At 41.2% G+C, this 26,240-nt stretch overlaps 1 protein-coding gene across 5 annotated transcripts in view; it reads right to left on the bottom strand.

Moving 5' to 3' along the window:
* The window catches only part of SGCD (sarcoglycan delta), a 515,133-nt gene that overhangs the window by 373,143 nt on the left and 115,750 nt on the right, over positions 1-26,240 (bottom strand). The window contains exon 1 of one of the 5 annotated variants that reach the window (XM_081136936.1): positions 5,374-5,446. The exons of the other annotated variants lie outside the window; for them this stretch is intronic. The gene's annotated coding sequence lies outside the window, so the exon portion shown is untranslated. Of the gene's footprint in view, positions 1-5,373; positions 5,447-26,240 lie in introns of those variants that run through there. 5 annotated transcript variants of the gene reach the window in all.

Below are 26,240 nucleotides of genomic sequence, written 5' to 3'. Positions count from 1 at the left end.
GTCCAGGATCGAGGAGCACTGCTATCTGAGCCCCCTGTGTTTCGCAGGCAGGTAACATATCTTTTCTGGTCTCCGTGTCCCCTTCTTGATCATGGAAGAAACATCTCATTTTCAAGATTACATAGAACCCTCACAAAGAGAAACCATGTTCAGGGCCATATAATGTCTCATTCATAAAATTTCTAGAATAGGAAAAACTTGGGAGACAGAAAGCAGATCAGTGGTTACCTGGGGCTGGGAGTATGAACAGGATCTGACTCAACGAGCACAGGAAACTTTAAGATCATGGGAGTGTTCTAAACCCAGATATGCACAACTGTATAAATGTACTAAAAATCACTGTATTTTTATGGGTGAATTCCATAATGTGTCAATAATACCTAATAAAGCTGAAAAAAAATAAGAAAAAATTGGAAGAATGGATATTAGAGCAGTGTTTTTCAAATGTATTTGTTTAGCCACTCTTTTTTTCCCCAAATTAAGTGTTTGTGGCCAAAACTCTCCATGCCTATCCCACAGACATCCTCCCTGCTGTTCTCTGCTGCTAGGACACTGGTATGCTCATGACCGGGCAGAAAGCAGAGGTGGGCTCCCACTCACAGCCGGCGGGGGAAACACACTTGGCCTAAAGCGATCGCGGGGCCAATGGGTAAGTGACCAGTTCTGGCTGCGCATTCAGAGACACTAGGGGAAGTCTACATAACAATCCTAGAAGAAAACACAGGCAGTAAAATCTGGGACACATCTCTTAGTGATATATATTTTTTTCTCATATAATGCCTCAGGCAAGGGAAACAAAACAAAAAATAAACAAATGGGACTACATCAGACTAAAAAGATTCTGTATAGCAAAGGAAACAATCAATAAAATGAAAAGACAGTCCTACCAAATGGAAGAACATACTCGCCAATGATCCATCTGATAAGGGGTTAATATCCAAAATTTATAAAAAAAAACCCAAACTTATACAATTCAACACCAAAAATACACACAATCCAATTAAAAAATGGGAAAAGACCTGAAGAGATGCTTCTCCAAAGAGGACATACAGATGGCTAATGGATGTAAGGAAAAGTTGCTCAACGTCACTCACCATCAGAGAGATGCAAATTAAAACCACAATGAGGTATCACCTCACACCTGTCAGAATGGCACCATCAATAAATCAACAAACGACAAGTGCTGGCGAGGGTGTGGAGAAAAGGGAACCCCATGCACTGCAGTGGGAATGCAGACTGGGGCAGCCACTAAGGAAACAGTATGGAGGTTCCTCAAAAGATTAAAAATGGAGCTGCCTTTTGACCCTGTGATCCCACTTCTGGGAATATATCAGAAGAAACCCCTAACACTAATTTGAAAGAACATATGCACCCCTATGTTCATTGCAGCATTATTATAATAGCCAAGATTTGGAAGCAGCCCAAGTGCCCATAAGTAGGTGAGTGGATACAAAAGCTGTGGGACATTTATTTACACCATGGAATACTACGCAGCTGTGAAAAGGAAGGAAATCTTACCCTTTGCGATAGCATGGAGGGACCTAGAGAGCATTATGCTAAGTGAAATAAGCCAGGCAGAGAAAGACAAGTACCCCATGATTTCACTCATACGTGGAATCTAATGAACAAAACAAATTAACAAAAAAAAATAGAAGTGGGCTCATAGATTCAGAGGACAGACTGACAGCTGCCAGAGGGGAGGGGGGTGCAGGGCTGTGTGAAAAAGTTGAAGGGATTAAGCAAAATAACCCACAAAAAAACAAACAAACGAGAAATCTCATAGACCCAGATAACAACATGGTGATTTCCGGAGGGGCAGGGGTAGGGGGAGGTAGAAGAGGGTGTAGAGGGATAGATGGTGCTGGAAGGAGACTTGACTGGGGGTGGTGAACACACGATACACTATGCAGATGATGTGTTATAGAACTGTACACCTGAAACCTATATAATCTTATTAAGCAATGTCACCCCAATAAATTAAATTAAAAAAAGAAAAAGAAATAAATAACAGTATAATACAAATGGTTAAATCAGCAGTGGAGAACTAGATCTTTTTTCCAGTCCTGTTAAAGGGGTCACTATATTACTGAAACTCAAGAAATTCTGAACTACAGGATAGCCAAATCCCTTCCAGATGTTGAAATCCATGATTCCAGGAACTTCCTTACATTATGAAACAAATATTAAACACTTTCACCAACAATGCGGTGCATACCATTGGAGGTGGTTTTGAAAACAAAATAAAAAGTTGTCCAAGTTGGTTTGGCGCAGTGGTTAGAGCATCGGCCTGCGGACTAGGTTGCAGGCTCAATACCTGGCCCCTCTCTCTCTTTCTCTCTCCCCCTTCCACTCTCTCTGAAAAAGCAAAGGAAAAACTATCCTCCGGTAAGGATTAAAATAAAATAAAGTGAAATAAAACAAATATTAAAGAAATAAAAATAAGGCATATGCACGTTTGATATTCCCTTTCAGAAGTTTGCCTTAGTACTCAAGTGTCCATGAGCGGGGCCTTGAACAAGCTTTGCCCACTGCGATCATTCACCCAGGTCCAGCTGGTCCCTTCACTCAACACCCCCCGGCAGGAATATCACTGGACAGAACAAACTTGGGTTAAAAATAAGGCCTTAAGAGCCTGGTCCCTCCTTGCTTAGGAAATCTGAAACCTCGGACGATGCCAAGCTTACAAAATGTGCTTTCTGATTACTTCCAGAAGGCACAGCAGGGCAGACTGACCACAGGATCTCCTGTTGCAAAGAGTGTAAAACAATTTTCCTCATTGAGGCCATGGTTTGTCCACACACTTCCAGTCCAACAAATCAGCGCCTGCTGCTCTTCACCGTTTCTAGAATGTGGTTCGCCCCTGCGCATACGTCTCCTCCTGCCCTTGCTGCCCGGATTGTGGTGTGGCCACTCCTCTCTCCCTGTGCCTACACTTCTGCCCTGGATTTCCTCCCTGCCCTCCACTCCATTTATTTCTTTTCAAATGTCAAGGGAGCTTGATTCCCACCCCCCAATACTTCTAAAACAGGGAAACTATAGAGTTTCTTCCAAGTTTTAGGCACGGCTGCTCATAATCCCGCAACGTGGCGTTGCTGCTTCACGCCTGCTCTGCTCGAGGCCTGACGCGCTCTGAGTTCAGGAGAGTATGACATTAGAGCTCGCTTGAGGCTCCTTTTACGGAGGCAGTGGGCCTGACCGTGGCTCATGTCGGCTCCTAATCTGTCTTGGCAATTTGCTCACTCAGCGGGCACTTAGAAAAACGCATCGTAGCCGCCGTCTCTCCTGACTTCCAGCTGCATCCCTTTCTTGTTTCGTGTCCTGTACTTTGCAAGCCCTGCCCATCCCAACCCAGCACAAAGATGAGGTCGATGAAGAAAAGACTTGTGTGCCATCCCTTAGAATGAGAAATCCTGCTGCCCCACGCCCTCCTCCACGTGCAAAACTGTGGAGAAAACAAAATTGCTGGCTGAAAATCAAGTTCCACCCGCAGGACACCGTGTCTGCCCACTCACCCCAGGTCCTACACAGAGACAGTTATGAAAAACCCCATTTAGCCATTAATCTTACTCTCTACTATTAGCTACTTGTTGAGAGATTTTAGAACTGAAATAAACACACATCTGTTTCTATAGAGGTTCACCCTGAGCTTTGGCTACTACCCTTCTGCTATTCAAGAAGTATCCAAGAATCCACTCATTCATCTGTTTTCCCACCCAGACTCTTGGCCAACCCCCTTTGGAAAACACCATTGCTGTCACCGATTGCTCTGCCAGGAATCACAAAGTTGAGTGAAATTTAGTCTGCCCCTTTCGGAGCTAAACCAGTTTCTTAAATGCATTTGCATTATTTTGAATATTTTATGATTGCTAAGTAGAGGATAAGGTATAGCTTTCCTAGGGGAGTAAAAATCTATATTGCACTATAGCTGATATGTGAGAAAGAGTATTTAAAATTTGATTTTTTAAAAAGCACACTCTTCAGTAAGGTGTAAAATAAAATCGCTTGATCAATAAAATAAAATTCACACCATTATGTCTCTATCTTTTAACAGTGATTTTGAGTAAATTATTGCTTTCTGTTACTTGTTAGTCGTCTATATTTCATAAAATATAGAAGTATTTTTTGAAAGTAAAACTGCCAGTTACTTCCTCAACTCAGAAAAACTAAAAATTATTATAGAAACAATTACAAATGTTGATCTGGCATATTTCTAGCCAAATATATCACAGGGCTCCTTTAATGACTGTCAAAACCTCATATAATAATAAAAGACATCAGGGACACAAATACACATATCTGCTCCTTCACTCCAAAGTGTCATCCAAAAAAGGAACTTCAAACTCCAATTCCCTCCTGAAAGGAGAGCCATTTTCTGCTAAAAACACTCCCCTCAAAACTCTCATGAAGCAAAGCACACAGAGAGTTTCCTTTAAGATGATCTTCCCTGCCAATGAACTGTCCTTCCACACAGAAAAGTTCCAGATGGCTGGAGCCCGGTGACAATTCACGGACCCACATACTTTCCTTTTTCCACATCGCGTTGCTAACTACGCTGAAACCTCGCTTTCGGAAGCGTCCCTGTCCTGCTGAAAGTCAGATCTTGAAGGGAGCGGGGGAAAGAAAAGATCACAAGCCCACAGCGCACGCTGAAGTGACGGAGTTCTCACTTACACACACACACACACGCCCTGAAACCTCGGAGGACATGCAAACCACGGCAGGCTCGGGAAGCGACAAGGAGGGGGGAACGCAGGACGGAACAGTCCCTACCTCTCCGTGCCGCCCAGAGCAGCTGGTGGAAGCGCTGGGCCGGGAGCGCCGGAGGCTGGAGGGAGGCGGCGGGGCCTGCGGAGAGGGAGCGGGCCCAGCCCGCGCTCAGAAGCTGCCCCAGTCAGATTTTCCAACTGTGGCACTGCAGCCAAGGCCCTGCCCATGCCTGAAGAATTTCCTGAACAGCATTCCCGCTCCTTTTCTGCCTGCTTTGAAACCGTACTCTGTCTGGACTTCAATACGGCTTTGTCAGGCCAACTCCGAGCTACTGGGCTGTCTCCAGCTATCAATGGGAAACATATGTGTCAAGCGCGGCCGGCTCCCCTGCAGCAGCGTCCGTGGCGTCTGCTGGGCTCGCATTGACCACAAAGGAAACTGCTTCTAGAACCAATTCGGATTTCACAGCCGCTCTCCACACGGGCTCTGCTCTGCGGTGCTAGATGCTGGACACGAGCCTTCCCTTTCTCCCGCTCCACGTTGCCCCCTTTGAACTCGCTCCTTCCACACACATCTCCTGACCCCTGGGAGCCCCCCGAGCTCTCGCCGGTGCTGCTGACAAGCCTGTTCCAGCCGAGGATGGGAATTCTAATTCGATCTCCCTACCTGCGTGCGTTGCCTCGGTCTTTGCTCACAATTTCATGGCTGGGGGGGGGACACAATATTTTTAGCGTTTCCAGACTGGTTCAGAGTTGTGCCTTCGCCCCGATGTGTGCTTCTAAGGCTGCTGCAACTAAAAATAATGCAATTGTTTTTTAAGCACATTGGCTGCTCTCTGCTCTATAACTGTGCTGGTCCAAAAATGTAACATTTTACAGGCTGTTGCCATGTGTGTTATGATTACAGGAAAGAAGGTTCCTTTCATTGGAATGTGTCCTAATTCTGTGCACCTGTGATCGCTTCTGGATGACACTCCACCGAGATGTCCTGTGTACATTCCGCTGGGTTTTGTGGTCTCCCTCTGACGTTTCCTTTTTCCATGAAACAAGAGGAAATCTCTAAAGATACGAAGAGGACACCCCTCTCCTCCTTTTCCCACGATGAAAACCCAATATCCAAACAGCCAAAGCTAAGTTGTCAAGGTAACACTGTAGAAAAGAGATGATTTAAAGAGAGAGTCTCAACTGTTTTGAGTTTCTTTTCTTTTCCTTTTGATATTAATATTTTACTTTCTAAAATTATACCCCATTAGGAACTTATTTTAAAGAGCGGGCTTGCCGGATTGTCAAAGTGTTTGTGTTCCCAAGGGGCTGCTGTAGATAATAGGATTCGGTGGGGCCCTGAGTTTAGAATCCAATTGCAATGGGCGCTTTCGGCAGGATTAGATTTTTGCCTTGGGAAGCAGTGAGAGTCTGTTGCGGGGCGAGGGGACCATGTACACCTCTGAGGTCGGGATGCAATTATAGAATCGGAGAACTTCAGAGTTGGAAGGAACCCCAGAGACCACCCAATCCAAATTGTTTCTACTGGGAAACAGAGACCCAAACTGATTAGATGGCTCATGTAGAGCTGCAAAGACTGTTAATGCCAGAGCCGAGGCTAGAAAATGGGATTTGGACTAATTTTCTATGTGTTTTCTTTATCCCCGCAGCATTTGGGAGAGGCGATATCATGTAACCTTCACAAGGGTAGGTTTGTAATTAGTTGGCGTGGGTCTAACCTTAGCTCTGTCTGTGAGTCCCAGTCAGCTTGCTTAACCTTCTGAACCTCAGTATCCTCATCTGTAAAATGGGACAATAGGATCTAACTCATGGAATTAATTAGATAAGGTGAAATAATCCATGTAAAGTGTTTATTACAATGCCTATAAATAAATTTTAGTTTAGTTTTCTTTTAATGGAGCAAAAACCAGACCCTTTCTCTTACCTAAAAGCTAAACTGTACTCTTATATCTAGTTTAGGCTCCTAGAATAAACTGTTTGATGGCTAGTTTTCTGCCACCTTAAGGTAACAGGGGTCTATCCCCTTAGACACAGGCAAGCGACATTAAGCCAAGCGCACAGCTACTCTTTTCATTTGCTCCCTAAACATAACACCGAAGTCTTTCCTGGAGATTAACTCACAGGGAAGGAAAAAAGTGACCCCAAACCTGCAGTCAGGTACATGAGGCCAAACAAAGAGCTGTTTGCAGAGAACTGGACTCTCTCCAAACCTTAAGAGCTCAATATTACCATTCTAAAAATAGGAGACCATTAACAACTGCAATTCCCACACTTGGTAACTGCAACCTCCTAAATTAACAATAACAACAACACAAAATCCCGTAAGTTGAGGCGGAATTCTTAAGTTGAGCAGAAAATAGCTGCTACAAATTCTAACGAATCGTACTTCTATCTGGGGTTCCAGAGCCTTTGTCTTGGAGTCACTAGTACCACGTGGTTAAAGAACCACTCACCAGTTAATGAATCATGTTTGCTGTGTCCAGCTACTCTTGGGGAAAGAAAAGAGGAGGAACAGTTCATTTTGAATGGTTTACAAATGTCTCAGTCATTGATTAAAACAAATGAACAAACAAACATAAAACTGGAAAAACAAATAAACAAAACTGGAAAAACCAAGCGGAGACTCATTCAAAGGCAGGACAATGGTAATGTGATCTGAAGGTGGTGCCCCAGCATCTCCCCAAATACTTGCTACAAGGCTCACTCCATGAGGGGGGCTGAGGCCCTGCTTGAGACCCAGCTTCAACACTACTAGCTGGAAAATCCTGAAAAGTTACTTAACTCTCCTAATGTTCAGAAACCTTATCCAAAACTTGAAAATAATACCAAAAGGTTGTCGCATTCTTCCAAAGGCACGGGGCGGCAACTGTTCCACATGCCACTTCAAAAGTTACTTAAAGGAAAGGTGCTTCATTCAAGTCCCTGTTTACTACTGAATAAAGACCCCGAATTTAGTAAAGTGACACGTTACCTTGGAGATTTCTGTCTGCTAAAGATACAAATGATTTCTCTCCAGTAAAAATAAAAAAAAAGTCCCACGTTGATGGGGTATTGCACTAAAAAACACCCCTCAAATGCTCCTGGAACCAGCTTTACAATCATACTGATTCCTTCACCAATTAATGCGTCAAAGCAAATCTTTGACATATTTTTACTTTTTGTATCTAGGGGTAATGCTTTTAACTTTTGGAAATTATGGCTTGATGCTGTTTCCTTTTTCTCATCTGTGTAATAAGTGTTATAAGCCTTTACGTCAGCTAATGAGCAATATGCACTTAGCTAAGTATACGGCCCGTAGCAAATGCTCCAACTATGTAGGCGCTGCTATTATTTAATACTATACTATTTGGTGTTCAGTTCTCTAAAGGACGCTAGAGGTCACTGGGCTAGATCACCCATCAGTGTCCTTCCTATTGCACCTTTAATCTTTGCCCTTGGGTTCTGGATGTCCTCTATGACAACCACCCCTACTGGAATTCTTCCACGGGTGTTAATTTCTTTGCTTTTCGGAGATTTCTACTTTTAATGTTCTAAAATTAATCACTGAAATACATCTCCCTAAAGCAGACGCAGATTCTATAGCTGCTAATCATAAAGTCCAGTTAAAAATTCTGACCTTGAGGATCCTGTGAATGCAAAAACATAATTTTAAACTAGAACGTGAGCTCCAGGAGGACCAGGGTTTTTGCCTGCATCGCCTCCTGCCATATTTCCAATGTCTAGGGCTGGTGTGCAGTTGACCCTCACATTTACCATTTGAATAACAGCCTTTGACCTACTTAAAAACAGGGGTCCTAAGTCACCCGTTTTAAGCATTATTTTGACTTACAGTTTAAGCATATCTGGTATTATTGGGTCATTCCTCCTTATTATGGTCAAGGTCCCTTTTATCATCTGGTTTGCTTTCTTCTAGGAATGTTTCAGGTTAGCTAATTTCCTTGTAAAATGTGCTGCTGAGAGGTGAATGAACTTTTTGGGTGTGCTGGGTCTAATTCAGGGGGCAGAGGGACAACTCCCTCTCTCACTTAGGAAATGTACTTCGATTAATGCAATTCTTGATAATATTAGTTTTGGGAGCAGTAGCCTCAAGTCATACTGAGGAGCCAGCTTGGAGTGCCTGTCTCACAGGTGATCTTATGATGCTACATCTACATGGTCTACATCTGTGATTCTCAAGCCTGGCTTTATGTTTGAATCTGAGGGAGCTTAAAAGATGATCAGAGCTGGGGGGCTTACCCCAGAGATCATGATTCAATTGGACTGAAATAGGAGCCAGGTAACAGTATTTTGTTTAGAGCCCCCAGTGTCCCAATGATTCCAATATGAGCCAGACTTAAGAATCACTAAGTTACAGTGAAAACTAAACTTTTATTTTATTATTTTTAAAATATGTTTTTATTGATTTTAGAGAGAGAGAAAAGTAGACGAGGGGGGGAGAAATCTATGGGAAAAAGAGCTTCCTCTGCACTCCCCCTAGTGGGGATCGAGCCCACAACCCAGGCTTGTGCCCTGACTGGGAATCAAACGGGTCACCTTTTGGTGCACAGGATAACACCCAACCACTGAGCCATACTAGCCAGGGCTGAACTTTTAAAACATAAATCTAATTGTGTCACTCTGTGAACGAAAATACTTAAGTGGCTTCCCATTGCCTGCACGGTGACTTGAAAGGCCTGGTTTGATCGGGTCCCTTGTCTATCTCTTCAGTCTCTTTGGCTGCCACTCTCCCTTTGTCTGGGTCTTCAAAGCAATCATGTATCTTTCCACTTGAGAATTTTTGAAAAAGTCACTCTCTCTTTCTGAAAAGATTTTTCTTTTTTTCCTGGAAGTTACCCTCACTCTCATGTTTTCATCCATTTAACCCCTACTCAACCCTCCTATTCACACTCCATCATCACTTCCTCTAGGATTCAGTTATCCCTGAAGCCCCACAACCAACAGTCCTGTTATATATACCAAAGACTAGCACTTATCATAGATGTGGCTCTATATTTAATTGTAGTTTAACTTGATTCATATCAACCTTTCCTGATAGAAAATGAACATTTTCCTGGAGGGCAGAAACCAGGCCTACTTGCTGTTGTATCCTAGCTCCTTGCACCATGACTAGCTCATAGGAAGCAACAATAGATATTTTTAAGTAAGTGAATACAGTTTTTATTTTTTTTAAACCCAAGTGCAGGAACATGCAAGTAACCCCACTTTCTTTACTTTGAGTTTATTTAAGCTTTCTTTCATGTTAAATCATTGTATTGTATTTAGGATACTGAGTTCTCTTACAAGATGTAAATATACTTAAAGACTAGTAAGCCATTGACATATTTATCGAAAAGGCTTTGTGTGAAATTACCAAGTCGGGTGCTTGGCAAAGTCCTTAAGGCTGGAGGTACAAGGTAGGATGGCCTGTGATTCTAGGGAAGGACGTTTGCCATGCCGCTCACTCGGGAGGCAGGCTAAGAGGAGATAATACTGGGGGGTCAAACAGAGGCATTTATAGACAAACTTGAAAAGAGCATTTGTCAGGACCTTTTTGGATGCAGCAATCAGAACTCATTCAAAATTAGCCAAAGGAAAAGAAAAGGCTGGGGTGGGGGTGGGGGGGGGCAAGGGGGGTTCTTAGTCACAGAACTATAACCACAAGTGGCAGACTTTAAGGTGGGAAGGACAGGAACAGTTAAAATACAACCAAGGCTCTATCTAATTCTTCTTCTCTAGGTTTCTCTTGACTTCTTTCTCAGTTTTTCTCTCTACATTGGGTAGTAAGACATCTACCAGTGGTCCCAAGCTCACTTTCACAGGGAAAAGTAAAGATCTTTTCCAGGAAGGACTCTGGGTAGCCCAGCTTGAGCCACACGCCTGTTCCTTAACAAGTCTCTATGATCGGGGGGATGAGGTCCTCCAGTTGGCCATACTTGACTCATGTAACAACCTGGGAGACTAAAGAGACAGGATCAGCTCCATCTGTACCACATGGACGGACCAGGCTAATTAAGGAGTTGAGAAAAAGTTGTAGGCAGACAGAACTCCCATGTGAATTATGGATGACAGGGCACCCAAGACACAGTCATAATTTTGACCAGGGAAGGTTCGTTAAGAAATATTATGAGGCAATATTTAATCAAATAATTGAAAAAGTAGTTATTCTGTACATGCCCAAAATAGTTGAATTAGAGTTAAACTAAATGGCAGATAATTAGAACAGTACCATTATGCCAGCCTTTCATTTAAGGGTTCATTTCACAAATAATACCTGATGGGAAATGACACTCACCCTGCTTTGGCTCTTCAAAACAGACAGAGCAAATCCAATCCCACTTTTCAATGGCCAAGGGCAAAATTATCTGGTTGACTTTGAAGAGGCTTTTCTGTGGAGGAAACCTGCACCAGGGAGTTTGGCTCAGTGACAAACCAATGACCCACAGTATTGAGAATATCTCCATTGGCCACATGCACAGTGTCTAAGCTGAAGTCATTTTCTGTTTTGGAAATTCAAATATATGCATGGTACACAATGAAGGATTCTCAAACTAAGTCATTACTTTGAGAAGGAATTGACACATTTGAGAATGAATGTGACTGGTAATGAAACACATTACAAATGCATCTTTTATTAAAAAAATAATTAAACAGTATGAAGCAAATACTGGTATAGTTACATAGATGGTGACATGCATTCTTTTCTTTTCAGCACATTTATCACTTCTTTCAAAAATCTTCCTGGTCCATAATTTCTCATTGTATTACAGCTTGCTAAAAGTAAAACTCTTGAAATATCACATTTTTATTTGGAAATAAAATTTACTGATCAATAAAAATGGGTCAGGTTCCATGATAGGGAATCCATGCTAGGCAGAAATAAATGAGACATGTATGGGAAGCTCAGTGCTCAATGGTACAAAATACAAGTGTTGGGTGCAGGACTTCCCAGGTAATTTAAGCCCCCTGAATGAGGAGCACTACATGAAACCAACGGCCAAGCCTCCAAATTCAGCACCCATGCCCAGCAATTATATGCCAAAAACTATCTAAAGCTGCCAATAGTAGTATACATTTCAAATTATTTTATCTTTAGAAGTGGTTCATTTATATATTCTACAAAACATAGTTGAGCAAATCCACAACTAGCATAGTGTCTGACACAAAATGGTTGCTTAATAAATGTTTAGTGTTTAATAATAAAAATTGCTAGTAATAAAAAAATATTCTGACTGCCAGACAAAGGAAGCTGAAGGAGTTTATCACCCTACACCTGCCTTACAAGAAATGACAGAGTGCTTCAATTTTGAACAAAAGGATGCTAAGTAACAACATGAAATACAAAAGTATATATAAAAAAAAAGCTGGTAAAGATAAATATCTATTCAAATTCGGAATACTATTGTAATGGTGGTGTGTAAACCCTTTTTAACTCTAGTTACAAAGCTAAAAGACAATTGTTAAAAGCAACTACAAGTACAATGATTTGTTAACAGATAAACGACAGATAATACAAAGTGTAAAGTGACATCAAAAGCATAAAAGGGAAAAAATGGGGGGGGGAGTAAAAGTGTAGGGTGATTTTGTATGCAATTAAAGTTAAGTAGGTATCAGCTTAAAATAGACTTAGGTTTCATGTAAGTTTTGTGATAACAACAGAGAAAAAATTCTACTAGATATACAAAAGATGAAGAGAAAGAAATTAAAGCACACCACTACCCCCAAAAATCAACAGAAAAAGGCAGAAAGAACATAAAAACTATAAAATAGTCAGGAAATGATTAAGAAAGTGGTAAGAGTAAGCCCTAACCTATCAATAGACACTTGAAATGCACACGGATTAAATTTTCCAATTAGGAGACACATCGTGACTTAAATAGAAAAGAAGATTCAACAATATGCTGCATACAAGAGACTCATTTTAACCTTAAGGACACACACTGGCTGAAAGTGAAGGGACAGAGAAAGATAGTCCATGCAAAGGTAACCAAAAGACAGAGGGTGTGGCTGTACTCATATCAGACCAAACCGACTTTTCGTCAAAACCTGTCACAGGAGACAAAGAAGGTCAATATGTAATGATCAAGAGGTCGAGTCTTCAACCGGATATAACAACTGTAAACACATATGCACCCAACACTGAAGCACCTAAACCATAAAGCAGGTATTAACAAAACTGACCGGAGAAAAAAGACAGCAATACAGTAAATAATAGGGGACTTCAATACCCCACTTTCAACAATGGACAAATCATTCAGACAGAACATCAATAAGGAAACAGCAGTTCTGAATAATATTATAGACAAAATAGAACTAACAGAAAACTACAAAGCATTCCATCCAACGGCAGAAGAATAAACATTCCTCTCGTGGGCACATAGAACATTCTCCAGAATAGATCATACGTTGGGCCACAAAACAAGTTGGGACAGATTTAAGAAAACTGAAATCATATCAAGTATCTTTTCCGACCGCAATGGCATGAAACCAGAAATCAGTAGCAGGAGAAATGCAAAAAAAATTCATGAATGTGTGGCAATTAAACAATATGCTACAGAACAAACAATGGGTCAAAGAAGGAATCAAAAGGGAAACGAGCCCGGCCGGGCATGGCTCAGCGGTTGAGCGTCGACCTAGGATCCAGGAGATCGGGGTTCGATTCCCGGTCAGGGCACATGCCCAGGTTACCGGCTCGATCCCCAGTCAGGGGCGTGCAGGAGGCAGCCGATCAATGACTCTCTCATCATTGATGTTTCTCTCTCTCTGTCTTTCTCTGAAATCAATAAAGATATATATATATAAAGGGAAACTAAAAAGTATCTTGAGACAAATCAAAATCGAAACACAACATACTAAAACTTATAAGACACAGCAAAAGCAGTGCTAAAAGTTTAATTAGTGATAAATGTTTACACTAGAAGGAAAAAAAGACCTCAAATAACCTAACTTTACATTTCAGGGGACTGGATAAAAAACAACCACCTAAGCCCAAAGTTAGCAGAAGGAAGGAATAATAAAGATTAGAACAGAAACAAAAGAAATAGAGACCAAAAGAACAACAAAACAGAGGCTGCTTTTTGAAAAAATAAAACTGACAAATCTTTAGTTAGACTAACAAAGAAAAGAAAAAGAGGGCTCCAATAAATAAAATTGTAAATCAAAAGGACACATTACAACTATATCAGTTGTACAGAAATACAAAGGAATATAAGATACTATTATGAACAATTAGGCGCCAATAAACTGGACAACCCAGAAGAAATGGATAAATTTCTAGAAGCATATCACCGATCAAGGCTGAATCATGAAGATAGAGAAAACCTGAACAGAGTAATTACTAGAATTAATGACAATCCTTTTCAAGTTTTTCCAAAAAACTGGACAAGAGGAAACACTTCCAAACTCATTTACCATGCCAACATTACTCTCACACCAAAGCCAGATAACAGCACTACAAGGAAAGAAACTTACAGGCCAATATCCCTGATAAACACATATGCAAAAACCCTCAACAAAATATCTAACTGAACTCAACAGCACATTAAGAATATCACGCACTAGAATCAAATGGAATTCACCCGAGATTCAAGGAGGTGAGCTCAACATATACGAAGCAATTTATGTGATATACTACATTAACAGAATAAAAGATAAAAATTATATGATCATCTCAACAGATGTAGAAAAAAGCATTTGATAAAAACTCAACATGTTTTCATGATAAAAATGATCAACAAATTAAGCATTAAAAAATGTACTTCCACATAATAAAGGCCATATGTGACAAGCCCACATACAACATCACACTCAACAACAAAAAGCTAAGAGCTTTACATTTAAGATCAGGAACAAGACAGAGTGTCCACTTCCATTAAACACCCACTAGTATTAAGCATGATTAAACATACTACAGAAAGTCCTAGCCAAAGCAATTAAATAAGAAAAAGAAATTCAGCCAATTGGAAAGAAGTTAACTTGTCTGTTAATGATGACATGATCTTATACATAGAAAATGCTAAAATTTTGAACAAAAATTGTTAGAACTAATAATTCAGGACAGTTCCAGTATACAAAATCAATATACAAATATAAGTTGCCTTTACATATGCAAAACAAACTATCCAAAAAAAAAAAAAAAAGAATTGAAAAAGTAATACCATTTATACAATAGCATCAAGTAGAATCAAATCCTTAGAAATAAATTTAACCTGGGGGAAAAGATCTGTACACAAACAAACTCTAAAACATTAATGAAAGAAATGAAGAAGACATAAATAAATGGAAGCTATCCCATGTTCATAGTTTAGAATAATTAACAATGTTAAAATGTCCATACTACTAAAAGCAATCTACAAATTTAATGCAATCCCTATCAAAATTCCAATGGCAATTGTCACTAGAGCAGAAGAAACAATCCTAAAATTTGTATGAAGCCACAAAAGACTCTGAACAGCCAGCAATCCTAAGACAGAAGAACAATACTGCAGGTATCGCACTTTCTGATTTCAAACTATATTACAGAGCTATAATAATCAAAGAAGTATGTTACAGGCGTAAAAGCAGATGCATAGACCAACAGAATGGAAGTGAGAGTCCAGAAATAAACCCATGTATATACAGTCCACTTATATTTGACAAGGGTCCCAAGAGTATGCAACGGGAAAAGGGTAGTCTCTTCAGTAAATGGTGCTGGGAAAAATGGATATTCACATGCAGAAAAATAAAACTGAAGCCTTATCTCTGATTTATACACAAAAATTAACTTGACAGGGATTAAAGTCTTAAATTGAAGACCTGGGACTATAAAACTTCTGGAAGAAAGCATAGGGAAAAATATTCTTTACATGGAAGTCATTTTATGGATATGACACCAAAATCGCAGGCAAGAACAAAAATAAACAAGTGGAACTACATCAAAGTAAAAACCTTGTGCACAGCAAAAGAAACCACCAAAGACATGAAGAAGGAACCTATAGAACGAAAGAAAATATTTGCAAACCATATATCTGATACAGAGTTAACATCCAAAATATATAAAGAACTCATACAAATCAATAGCAACAAGCAAGTAACAGCCTCATGCCTCGTAATTAGCTGCAACTATTAAAAGCCGCAGACGGGGCCAATGTGGCTGAACTGCATCACTAGCCTACCTTAGAGAAGAGCCCGGAGAGTTGAATGAATGTGGCTTTGGAGGTCACCCATGGATGCACAGAAGAATGGAGCCATGGAAGGGGAAAGTGGGCAAAGCTCATTCAAGCACTGAACAGAGTCTTCGCCAAAGACCTCCACCTCCACTCCTGCTGAGTGAGTGGCTGTTCTGTGCCAGGCATGGGAGATACGGGGGATATAAGACAGACGGGGTCCTTACCCTCAAGGCACTTATAGCCTTTTCTGGGAGGACTTCGAGTGTCCAATGAGATCACTGACAAGACTGTCTCTTTTGGGATGACTGACCAGAATCCTTCTTATCTAAGTTTTTTGTTTGTATTTCAAGCACATTAATGATGTTTCTCACTATGTTCCCTCTTTTTATGTAGATCTTCCTAGAGGGAGAGAAGAGGTAGCTGCCTCTATCCATGCAACACTTATTTTTAATTGTAAGTTTAAAAATTGATATTGCTAATGTAGACATCAATCTCATGAGGTTGGTTAGGGTGAGCCTGCCATTGAGACAGAAAAAACGCTCTTGCTGAACTGATAGAATCATCTTTCTAAGACTGAAGTTATGAAAGACGTTCTGTGATGACTCCATGGAAAGAGACTTGCCCATGAATAATCATTATAATATCTATTAATTTCCAGACCCAGGATGTAGAATAATAAATTGGCAAGGGTTTATAGCTAGAGAAATGGGTCAATTCTTTAACCACTTCATTTAATAAATTTATAAGAGTTCATGGGAGCTGAGCCACTTCATTTAATTCTCTCTCAGTAAGATATTATCATACATCAATATTTAATTTTAAAGAAACATTTAAAGATTCCATTATTAGATGAGCTACAGCAATAGCTCAGTGTAAAGGGTGAAGTAAAACTTGAGTTTGTAGTGACATAATTAGTACAATAAACTCTTCTCCACTTTTTAGGAGCTTAAGTCAAAATATAAAACATTTCCACCTTGAAGAAGTGTATCTGGGGTCCGGGACAGATTATGATTGGCATTTCAAGACTTTGCGTGATTACTTTACTTGATTTTGAAATAACAGCCTTTGACTTTTAATGCCATGAACTTGAAAGTATTCTTTACATCCAGGTGTGTGAACGTTAATAAGGGCAGATTTTTATACCTGCCACCGCGTTTGTGACTGGCAGGAGATAGAATTTCTTTGCCCTGGGATGGGAGCTGTCAGACCTGGATTATTACCCTGAGGCTGTTACCTTTTAGCCAGGAAAAGATGGTAAGTTACTTAAACTCTCTAATCCTTGAATCCTCGTGTGTGAAGTGAGAGTAACAGCAGCTCCCTCGCAAGACTGTACAAGGATTTAACAGAATAGTCTCAGTGACTAACATGAATTGAGGGCTCACTGCTCACTGTGTTCTTAGGTAGCAGGTGCTCAAATGTTTGCAGATATTGATAAATTCCACAGGAGGATTTTTTGAGCCATCCCCCATTACTTGGTATTTAAATACATTCAGAACAGAGGTATGCTTTGGTAGCAGAAGGCTACTTTCAAGTGAATCAGTCTACTGTTATTTTCGCTAATTTCCCAGTGACTCAATTATTACAATTTCATTTCATCCTGATTTAGCAGGTACATTTACAGGCCTAAGCTCACAGTTGTAACTATATAAAGGAGGACTGTGTCCTTATTAAGGAGACAATAGTCAATGCCAACCCATCAGTAGATCCTCTCTTAGTGCGCATTGGGTCCAGACCCCCAAAATCCTCCACCTGACTTTTGGCCACCGTTTTTTGTCTCTGCGCGCATTCAGCCCTTTGGCGATGCGTTCTTTAACCCTCAGACATCGTTAGTCTCACTCTCAGCACCGACAGTTCAAAGCTTCTTGTTTCTCTCAGGCTGCAGTGTGAACGTCCTAAGGTGGATGGCAGGACACTGGGTCACCAGGACCCTGTACCGCCCGTGTGACCTGCAGGAACCAGCTTACAGGTCTTGCCAGGGGCCTTCCCTTTCTTCTCCTTTCCCTATCTTAAGTCCTCAGTGATGTGCTCCACAAAATTCCTTGCATTTTTCCTGTCATACCATTTGCCATTCTTTATTGTTCTTGCTCAGTCGGTTGTCCAAAGGTTCAACTAGACTGTCAGCTCTTGGGCACATGCCCTATGTCCGTCCTGTTCATCAGTTGTCACCAGGGCCACCATGCTGTCTGGGGCGGAGCAGACACTACAGTAATTGTTGCGTGAAGGGAGGGAAGGAAGAGGAGAGGAGCCAATAACTGCAGAGAAACGTGGTTGGCAAAAAAAGCACTGGTGGGTCGGAGCGCTTAATTACAAAGCAATATTTATCACACGGTTAAGAGCTTTTATTCATAAAGTTTAATCTTAAAATGTTGATTTACTCTGCGTTCCTCCTGAATACCTAACGCGCTTGCTGATCAGTGAAACGTCCATCTAAATGTTATCCTCTGGCATGGACTTCATAGCCAATGTTTCAGAAGACAGGTCACCTTTAAACTGCGACACTGATTAACACCTCGAACACCACATCCTTGAAGTTCCACCGGAATTAACCCACAACACCGTGACCGTCCTCTAGACTTAGCCTTCTGTTTATGTTGAATTTTCTATTTTTGACTAAACTAGTTCTATTTCCCTAAGAACTCTTGGTTGCACCAAATTATGGGGAACTTGAGACCTCTCATCACCACCAATTCAATGATTATACAAGTGCAATTTCTGAAGAGTTATGGGGACAAAGATTTTTTTAGGATGTATGAAAAGCCGATGTTAGAACTGATGCCCAAATATTTAATAGAAAAAATCAGGATGCCGTGGCCTGTGCTACATTTCTTGTGGACATTTTTTAAGAAGCCAAATTGAAGTTCAAGAATGAGCTGCATTCCAAAGAAAAGATAAATCGGAGTGTGGAGCCCACATTTGGGAATGGAAAAACTGCCCCCGGGATTCATTTAAGTGGAGGTGGCTACGGCCTTAACATCCTAGACCCCCAGTACCCCAGCATGCTACGAACCAACCCTACGAGCCATTTAAATAGCAATACTCTTCAGCCCTTCAGACTCAGAGAGCGTCTCTCCCTCAAATCTGATTTCTTACAGCCATTCTGAGGTACTCAGATTTATTTCAGGAAACTTGACCTTATAGGACATGTTTTGTAACTAGGATTGGAAGAGATTCACGGACTCTTTTTATTAACATGATGTTTACATGTAATCCCAGTAGCCAACATTTATTGAGTGCTTGCTGTGTGCCAGGTTCTTTCATTTCAGTTTCTTTACATCGCAGAAACCCTGTGCGATTAGTACCATCTCAGGGGTTGGCACATTTTTTCTGTAAAAGACCAGATAGTAAATATGTTGGTTTTTGCAGGCTCCACAATCTGTGTTGTAATTTCTCAGCTTTGTGGGTATAGCATGAAAGCAGTTATGAATGGGCATGTCTTGTCCCAGTAAATCTTTTTATGGACACTGACACTTCAATTTCATACATTTTTTGTATGTCATGAAATGTTACTTTCCTTTGATTATTTAAAAACATAAAAACCATTCTTAGCTCATGAGCCTTATAAACATAGGTGGTGGGCCAGACTTGCCCAGGGAGACATAGGTTGCCAAGCTCTGCACTATCTAAATATTTCGAAGCTAGGACCTGATGCTCAGAGAGACAGAGCAACTAGTAAGAAGCATAAAGACAATTCTAACTCGAAGTCCCCTTCTGTGTTATGGTTTATATTCAATGCAAAGGCTAAAATCTTCCTCTAGCCAAGGTAGTAAAATGACCGACAAATGATGGATCATGACTGAGTTGCTATGTTTTGTTTTCCAGTAGTGATGAGTTCAACCAGACTATTATTTTCACTGGAGTTTTTTTGTTTTGTTTTGTTTCCATTTGGAAGGGAAGTGGTTCTGGCCAATAAAAACTTGTATTTACTTGCTTGTATTTACTCATTGGTCCTTATGACGAAGACAAGAAGTTAGGGTTCTTATTCTATAGATGTAATTTATATATTCCAGAATTGGCAAACAATTATTTTGGTTAAAAACTCAGGTAAATGTTGAAACCTGCTTCTAGAGAAAGGGGGGAAGTAAAGTAAGGGCGAAGAAGCGTGAGAAGGCAAGTGTAAGTGAGGCTCCAATTCTAAACGCTCTCAAACGTGGGTCTTGTCAAGTTGAAGAGCGCAGTCTGCCTGCTTCGTGGTAAAAGCTGCGGGTTTCCCGATCGAAGCGTCACGCATCGTCAGTCAACAGCTAAGCTGCTTGTTAAGCGGTTATGAAATCAGTCAGTACACTTTCAGGGAGGGGCAAGGGGGGCCTGAGGGAGGGGAGGGGAACGGACGCCAGCCACGCGTGGCAAACTCAGCCGCCCGTGGCCCCGGAGCGTGGGGAGCGGAAACACCGCAACAGTCCAGGCGGGAAGAGAGGGCCACCCAGGGCTTTGAAAAGGAAACATTAAGCGTCTGAAGCTTTGTAAGAAAATTCTGTAACCCTGTGTGGCGACGCATGGGAACTAGATTTATTGTGGTGATAATTTCAGAGCACATACAAATCCTAAGTCATGTTGCACGCCTGAAACTAATCCAACGTTACATGTCAGCTACACCTCAATTAACAAAGAAGAAATGATGCTTGAAGTGAGCGAGACAACGGAAGAGGGGTCCCCCAACCAGTGTCTGTGGGAAAGGGAGCTTGGGAACCTCCCTTGCAGGGCTAGTTAAGTTAGTGCAGATGAGTAAGGTAACGATGATTCCAATTAACTTTTTACAGTTAACTCTTCACCTGGCAGTGTGTTAAGTGCTTTTCCTGTATAGTTTAATCTTTAGGACAACTCCGTGAGTTAGGTGCTGGAGTTATCCACATTTTATTAATGACAAAACTGAGGTACAGAGAATTTTATTTATTTTATTGTTAATTTCTTTCTTTCTTTTTTTTTAGAGAGAGAAAAATGAAGGGGGGAGAGAGAGAAAGGGAGGGAGAGAGAACCATTGATGTTTTGTTCCACTTATTTATGCCTCATTGGTTGAGTCTCGTATGAGCCCTGACCAAGGATCCAATCCACAACCTTGGCATAACGGGAGGACCCTCTAACCTGAGCTACCCGGCCAGGGCAAGAGAAGTTTAGTGCCACACAGTGGGTAAGAGAGAAGGCCAGGATTAACTAAGGCCTGCCTAACGGTGAAGACCGCGTCCTTAATTGCTATGCTAAACTGCTTCTCATGCCTGTTAATGAATATGAAATTCAAGTAGAGTGGTGTCACAATTTAATATTTTAGATGAGTAATGGACTAATGTAATTTAACAGCACTTTGTAATTTATAAAATGCATTCCCACACACGTTTCACTAGAGTTTCATAGTATCTCTATGTGGTAGTTTAGGATTATCTTCCTCTAAGTGTATCAGTAAGGAAATTAATATTTAAAGAAGTGACTTATTCAAGGTCACAGGGCTAGGAAATGCTGATGTGGTCACAGGGAAAGAGCTGGCTCTATCTGTTTATCTGGGAACTCTGGCCCTGCACATACTAAATGAATGTTTTTGGACAAGAAAACCCTTTCTGACTCCAGAGCCTACACATGAAAAATGTGGAAAGAATTTTAACTTCTCAGAGTCTTTCCCACCATAAAACTATTTAATCTACATGAGTGACTTTGATAGATACAGACACGCAACAAATGCAGACTTCCTTCATTGGCCTATGATATGGGATATCCCAGAGAAAACCCTGATTCAATGCATATCAAATCATCATGTTGTACAGCTAAAAGAGGTAAAATATTTATTGCCAATGATACATCAATAAAGCTGGGCGGAAAACAAAAAACAGCCCTGAATCAGAGTTGGAGGACCTGGGCTCTTTTGTCAACCACGCCCTTAGCTAGCTGTGACAAGGTCTTGATACTTTACACCCATTTGTAGCCACAGGTGGATAAACTTGCAGGGAGGGAGGGGCAGTGCCCTATGTGATGCCAGCACAGGGTTGAGAAGAGATGTGCTCAATCAGTTCTTTCCAATGAGTAGAGCCGGCTCCCAGCATACCACTGAGTAAAATAATGAGGTTAGATCAGTGTTTTTCAATTATTATTATTTTTTTTTTAGCTAATGTTGAAAAGCTTGAAGTGAGTTAAAGTATAAAAGGTAGTAGAGTTGGGTTTCCCAAAGAGTTTTCATAGCAAAAAGAATGATGCTATAGAAAGGGGATCCTTAGTCAAAATTTTTGGGAAACTAAGTAAGCATATGGTGTTAAATAGAACCCTTCATGCTGGATTTTTCTGAGCTTCATTTCCAATGTGTGTTATAAACCTCCAGGGGAGGACTAGCACACATAGCATTTCCTAAGCTTATATAATCACAGACTCTTCCATAACAGAATATTTTATAGGACTAATGTTCTATAAAACGTATTTTGGAAAATTCCACTGCAGAAGTAGTAAGGTGAGCTAAGAAGAACTCAAACTCCTTGTTTAATTCATGCAATCTAATCAAGTAATTACCTGACACCAATAATGTGTCCAATCCTGTGCTAGGCAGCTACGGAGACAAAAAAAGAAATGGAAAAAAAAAATTGTCTGCAAGGCTCTCTCCACAGGAGGGAAAAATTGGACATATCATGTAAAGGAAATGTGGTGTAAGATCAGAAAGTGGGATCCAAGGGGCCAGTTTCTAGATCTAACAGACTTAATCAGGGAGTGACACCCTTATAGTCAGAATCAAAGCGTGAAGCAAATTTCCTGGAGCAAATGCTAGACACCTGAAGAATGTCAAGGAAAAAATGTAGGCTAAAGACATATTTATTTTCAAATCTAAATGTAACTTTTACTCGTTTGTAGGGAAGAGCTACGAGCACTTCTTTTGATCTTCAGTCCCACAAAATCACTAACACACTGAGATGACCGTTCTGCGTTTTTTACTATGCTGGGGATGCAGTGAGTCTCCAAGAAAAAGCCTAGTTGGTTCTCCTTTGTGCAAACGCTGAACATGACAATGCTCTTCAGGGTCCTACGTAACATTTACTGTAAAAAAGAAACACTTACCCTGGCCGGGCATGGCTCAGTGGTTGAGCATCGACCTAGGATCCAGGAGATCTGGGTTCGATTCCCGGTCAGGGCACATGCCTGGGTTTCGGGCTCGATCCCCAGTAGGGGCTTGCAGGAGGCAGCCGATCAGTGACAACTCTCTGATCATTGATGTTTCTATTTCTCTCTCTCTCTCCCTCTCCTTTCCTCTCTCTGAAATCAATAAAGATACATTAAAACAAACAAACAAATGGAAAACAACAATGAAAATAACCCACTTAGACTAGGCAACAAAAACCACAATGGCTGCCAAACAAAGTTAATTTCAGGCAGGCAAAGAAATGTTTCCTTAACATCCTGGGATCCAGTTGGGAACAGAAAGCAAACCTAATGGTACAAAGGGAACCATGTAAAAACTTTTAGTTCCACTGTGTTAGATATTTTATGTGCCAAGTAATGGACTCAGAACTATTGGTTTCCTTAGGTCTTTGACAGCTACTCACAAAACACAGGGAAAAAGAATTCAGCATCTGAAAAGCTCCCAGGAGTTCGACCCCAGAGACAGTTTCCAAACTGCTTCCTGTCAGGACAACTTCCCTGCCATATGCCGACATTCAAAAGATACTCTGAGGCACACAGCTGACTGTCAAGATCCACCGTGTACAGATTTTATGCTTTTAGGTTCTCTTAATCCTCACGTAATGCGCTGAGAATTTATTCTAACTTAACTTCATAGGCCTGCAAATCAAGACCACCACCACCATCACATATGGTCCGGATGCAGTGCTTGAAGCTTGGCAAACATAATCTCTAACCTTTAAAACAGTACCAACAAAGATAATGCATGGGCGCGCACACACACACACACACACACACACACACACTCTTTGTTGGTATGTGTATACATTCATTGTCCAGATGTGCAGCTAAGGATCCAAGAAGCTAAATAACATGTCCAAGACCACCTAGCGGGTAAGGAAGAGGCAGAATCTGAAATCACACCTGGGCACCCTGGTCCCCACCACCTACAGTCCTCCCACCCAGCCAGCTTGCCTTAGCTTTTCTCTACCTCTCTTCCATATAGGTTTCAGGCTTCACTTTGCCCCTTATTTCTGTTTTTCAGCCCATTCCCACACTTCTAACACTCTCTAGCAATATGTCTAAACCTCCTTACTACCCTCTAGTTCGCTATTTCTAGTGAGATCTCAAAGTCCCCTGGCATTGGAACCACCTTTCGGTCCAACGGGTAACGACCGGGCTCCAGCCCAGGCCTGCTGCCCAGGAATGTCTCGGGGTGAAGTGCAGGAATTTGTATTTTGATCAAGCTCCTTCCAAAATTATTTTGCACAGCAAAGTTTGAAAACTGCTGTTAGGGTTGTTATAAACGCCTGAGTACTACGTATACATTAAATTGCTTTTCTTCATACACCACACCCCTCTACGCCGTTTCGCATTTCACTTTTTACCTCAGCACGTGCTGTGTTTACCTTCTTTGCTGTATTTCTCTTCCAGAATGTAAACTTTGCAGAAGCATGGATTTTTTAATCTCTTTTCTTCATTCTGTCTCTCTCCACTAGCACCTATCGGATGATCAGTAAGTATTTGTTGAATAAATAAATGAAGGAGAAAGGACCGTTCTGTTTAACACCCACCCACCCCCCCACTGATACCCACTGACTGGTCCCGTCAGCACTCTAAATGCTCACTCAATCATCAGAGCTGAAATACTATCAGCTCAAAAGTATTTCACATCCTTTCTTGACTTTCATCCTTGCAAAATGCCCTGAGAAGTTACGCACGCTAATGTTAGCAATTCAAGAAACCAAAGCTCATAACAGTTAAATTAACATCTATTTCCTAAGTGGAAGAACTGGGGTGGAACTCATCCCACGTCTAACTCTTTCCGTGCAACACCAAACAGATTTTCATCATAACCAGTACATCTTTGGGGTTGAGCTGATTTCTCTAAGTGTGGTCCTCCATCATCAGCATCACTTGAGAATGTCTTAGAAATCTATATACATATACATATTCCCAGGCCTACAGGATCAGAAACCCTGGGGAGGGACCCAACAATTTGTTTTAAAAGGCCCTCCACATGGTTCTGGTGCACACTCAAGTTTCAGAATCACTGAGTTAGGACAATAAACCACTGTTAAAATGGAAAAGTTATTTCTAAGAAAAAATGCACTGAGCAATTGTCACTAATAATCAACACGAGGAAAGAATTTCATAAGATTAGCAGATATCACAGCAGTTGGACATACTGTAACTTAAATGCATGATACAATTTTTGTTTCATGGTAAATGCTAAAAAATAAGCCAGTAGGAAGAACAGATAACAGGACAAGAAACTATCAGCAAATATTAAAGAAGAGGCAGGAGAAGTCTTGGATAAGCTGCTGGTGGGACTGCTCTGTTCATAACACTGAACCACAGTAGAGCTCTATTTGGGGCCAAGAAATATGACTTGGTTTTTCAGTTTCCAAATACCACTTATGACTAAAATGCTTGTGTGGTTTTTTCCTCAGGAGCAACACTGATCACCTTCTCTTTAACGGGTTACACAGTCACGGCCAAACACCAACCTCCCTCCTCTAGTATCCATAAGTACTTACTCTTTTTTGAATGTACTCAAAAGATTTCTGCTGAATGCTGAATAGACGTAAGTTAATTGGTTAAAACCCTACTTTGTAACACTATATTGAGTTTCCACTAACGCCTTTGTCTTTAATTCTGGGAACTGCCTCCTAATTAAACAACCTCGCTCTATGGGTTTGCTCTAATAGTGACGCATGATTCCAATTAATACAATGCAGCAGGGAGACATTCACTGTAAAAATTTCTCTGCATTACAGGCCAAAAGGGGGGAGTGCATTGGGTCCAAAATGTTACTGGCAGGAATTTCATTCTTAATGCGTTCTTCCCAGCACTGAGAGGTGCCCCTCTGTGGATTGCCTACGCTTGTACTAACGACGCGTGTCTCTGATTTTCAAAGCAGCCCACCAGGGCATGCTCAGCCCCCGAACGAGAAGATCATCCAGCTGTGAACGTCCAGTGGAGCATTAAAACCGTTTCTCCTCTGCCCTGCGTAATCGCAGGGCCCAGGGAGGAGTGTTTCCCCAAACCTGACTTCCCATTAGAGCAAACACACGCCGGCTTGAGAACCGGGAACGGAAAATGCCTTTATGAGGTCTTCTGAAACATGAAACATTCCGAAATCTCTGCAGCTCGGGGAGGGTTCCTGCAACCGCCCGGCACTTTCCAGCTCGAACCTGCAAAGGAATGTTCTGAAAGCTTCCATCCTAATTGCACATTGCTACGCGTGGGCTCTTACTCCCAAACCCAACACACTCGGTGGGTGTCCAGGGGTAATGGCATCGATGCCTATTCGTACAACGCT

This window comes from Miniopterus schreibersii, assembly GCF_964146895.1.
Source record: "Miniopterus schreibersii genome assembly, chromosome: 4".
NCBI lineage: Eukaryota > Metazoa > Chordata > Mammalia > Chiroptera > Miniopteridae > Miniopterus > Miniopterus schreibersii.
This window is presented reverse-complemented; position numbering and strand designations above follow the sequence as displayed.